This window comes from Aulostomus chinensis, chromosome 1, assembly GCF_037954235.1.
Source record: "Aulostomus chinensis isolate RoL2024-O1b breed Wild chromosome 1, RoL_Achi_v1.0, whole genome shotgun sequence".
Lineage (NCBI taxonomy): Eukaryota > Metazoa > Chordata > Actinopteri > Syngnathiformes > Aulostomidae > Aulostomus > Aulostomus chinensis.
The window spans coordinates 50,629,211-50,632,276 of NC_141320.1; the positions used below are offsets into that span (position 1 = coordinate 50,629,211).

A 3,066-nucleotide genomic window follows, 5' to 3' on the forward strand; every position below is an offset into this window, starting at 1 on the left:
GGCTGTCTCCTCAGACACACATAGCCTCAAACTGACGCTTCTCTCGTCTACACTGTAACTCTCTCCACTTCACAAATAACTTCACTACATTCCTGACAAAAATGCCTACCAAAATATGTTTACATTCAACTTTTGACCACAATCTGGGGATTGATGAGCCTTTTTCAAACAACAAACTCTCCAAAAATCCTCTCTCCTCTCCACTCTGACAGAGAGCAGCGGGGGAGGGGCTCTTAGAGGCTCAGCGCTCAGCTCTGATTCTCACTTGGTGTCACACTGAGGCTTCTACCTCCTAAACTACAAGTCCCACCGCTCTCATAAAATACATCCTTGGATTCAGGACGACTCCTGCTACTTGTCTGCAGTGGACAGAAGGAGGCTCAGGCCCAAACAAAACTGCCTCCAGCTTTAATTAAGACCTCAGTTTTGTTCTCTGCCTCCATGACAGGTCAATGGACATCAACTGGTCCTGAGTCACCAGGAGACACGGCGATGTCCAGCTGAGTGACATCAGCAGGACTGTGGAGGATTATACTGAGTCTCCTGACGACAAGTGGCAGTACAGAGATATTAAAGAGGGTCTGAGCTAAAACTGAAGTTGAACAGAGTTCTGTGTTTGATCTTAGAATTCTTTCTTTGATCTCCTTGATTTCTCAATGATTTCTTTGTGGACTCCAATTGTCTCTGATCTCTCAGTGAGACAAAGACAGAGCAGCTCCAACCTCAGCCTCCAGGAGGCCCTGATCCTCTAGTGGTCAGTCCTCTGTGTTGTGGCTGCAGCAACCCTGGTTTGAATCAGGGTCCCAGCAGCAACATTCCTCCTGACTAGTGTTTGTTGTTCAACTGGACAGTTTGTCTGGTGAAGCTCTCTCAGACACTCCTTTCTTCATCCTCCCTTCAGGCTCAGCAGCATCAGAGTCAATGTGTCTGACTAGGATCAGAACCCTCAACCTGGAGGCTGTGGTCCAATGAGAACACATCTGACAACCAATCAGAGGAGGGTCTGTTTGACTCCTGAAAACTCCATTAAAGCTGAGAGGAACTTGTTCTTCATCTCCAAATTCCCTCCCTGCACGTTGTCTCTCCAGAAATCATTCCAGTCCAAGTTGAACCTTAGACTAAAAGCTCCCAGTAGGTGATGCAGGCTTCACCTCACTCCTGGTTCTGGAACCTCACCAGTTCTTGCTCTCTCACCACTTGGATCTCATGTTCCTGACATCTCTGAGCTTGTTTCCTATCCACCTGTCTCATGTTGATGAGGTCATCCAGCCTGATGATCTCTAGGTTCTCCTTTGAGTGGTTCCCTCTGGGAGAGTTCTCTCTCTGTAACTTGTGTGTGTGTTTGCTCGTATCCTGTTTCTCCTTGACAGCACTTTAGTGTTTTTACCACTGGTGTCTCATCTGTGGTTCACCTTTTATTTTACTTCTTTGTCAAAGATGAAGGTGTTTGTGGTCATTCACCAATCATGTGATGGCTCATGTGACTGTGAGTCTGATGGAGAGCTTGTAGCGTCTCTCACTCTGATCACTTCAGGCTATTGAAGCTACTCAGGTGTAGCCTGACTAGCTCAGTCGGTAGAGCATGAGACTCTTAATCTCAGGGTCGTGGGTTCAAGCCCCACGTTGGGCGTTCATCTTGAACATCCCTGCTTGTCCTCTCACTTTCTGCAGCTGTGATTGGGAATTGTAAGAAAAATCACTGAATGAACAACACAAACACAGACTGTGTCTGAAGTTCCACACCTGCACCCGACTCAGAATGAAAAAACCAGTGTGGACTCAATTGTATCCACTGTCAATTCTGATTCTGGACAAATTTCTTCATATGTATTGATGGACGCGAGCCAAGCAGATATTTCCCACAATGCCATAGTGTTTGGTCAGTGTTGAGCAGGCGTCAGTCTGACAATGATGTCATATTATTGTGTCATCACCTGACCAGACCCAAAAGTAGGCTCAGGTATCAGTTTCTTCTCAATGCTAATGTCTGCTAGCTTAGTCTGCTACTTTTAATGGCTCTGCCTGCTCAAAGGTCCAGACCCAAAAGTAGGCTCAGGTATCAGTTTCTTCTCAATGCTAATGTCTGCTAGCTTAGTCTGCTACTTTGATGGCTCTGCCTGCTCAAAGGTCCAGACCCCTGGATGTGGTGGTTCCTACCTGAACGTAGATTCTGTCAGCTCATGTTGTTAAATCAACTCACCAGGAACACCAGTAGATTTCAATGGACTGACAATGAGTCTCATTGAATGGGTGTCTCGTCCAACGAGAAACAATCAGTCTCAGGTTGAAGCTCATCAATGAGGTCTTGTGGATCAGTGGCTTGCATGAATGAATGAGTTGGAAGACTTCTTGGAAATTAAAGAGGATTTAATACAATTAAGAAAACCCTTAAGACAGAGTGATAATTCCAGCAGAGTAATTAAGGCCCATATTGAGTAGCAGGTATGAATTAGCCTGGATTTATCTGAGCTTCAAGTAGACGTCAAAGAGGCAGGTGGAAAGGTGTGTAGGATGAACGATGGTGACCTCCAACCAAATGAAGAGGACTGAGTGGAGGCTGACCAGCTCTACGGAGTCAGGCGGAGTTTGGCAGCGAGACAGGAGTCCAGGCCTGAATCGGTGTGTGGCAGCACAGACAGCTGTGAGCTGTCATCCCTAATTGGCAATTGCACAGCCAACCACCGGAGGCGCCCTCACTCATAAGAGGGGCGATTCCCTCCCTGCCCCATCTCTCTCTCTCTCTCTCTCTCTCTCTCGCTGCTCCTGACGGGTGACGTCATTTCCGCGCCGGATGTTTTCCTTCGGACAGGTAACGCGGCTTGTCTGCTCACCTGCTGCTCTTGGCTCACGTAGCACTGAGCTAATGATTGTGTATTGTGCTGCAGAGCGGCCGATTTGGTAATGAGAGTCCTGCCAAGTGACATCACTGACATGAATGGATGACATCAGTCACGTGACTGGATGACTTCAGTCACATGACCCAAACAGCGACCATCAGTCTCCCTCCAATCCTGTACTTGGGTAAACAACAAAAACAGAGTAAAAGTCTCTGGCAACATATTTGTT

General features: G+C 47.1%; 1 non-coding gene across 1 annotated transcript; it reads left to right on the plus strand.

Moving 5' to 3' along the window:
• The first annotated feature begins 1,557 nt into the window (after window positions 1–1,557).
• trnak-cuu (transfer RNA lysine (anticodon CUU)) lies at window positions 1,558–1,630 on the plus strand. The gene has a single exon. It is a non-coding gene; the product is annotated as a tRNA-Lys (tRNA).
• The last annotated feature ends 1,436 nt before the right edge of the window (window positions 1,631–3,066 follow it).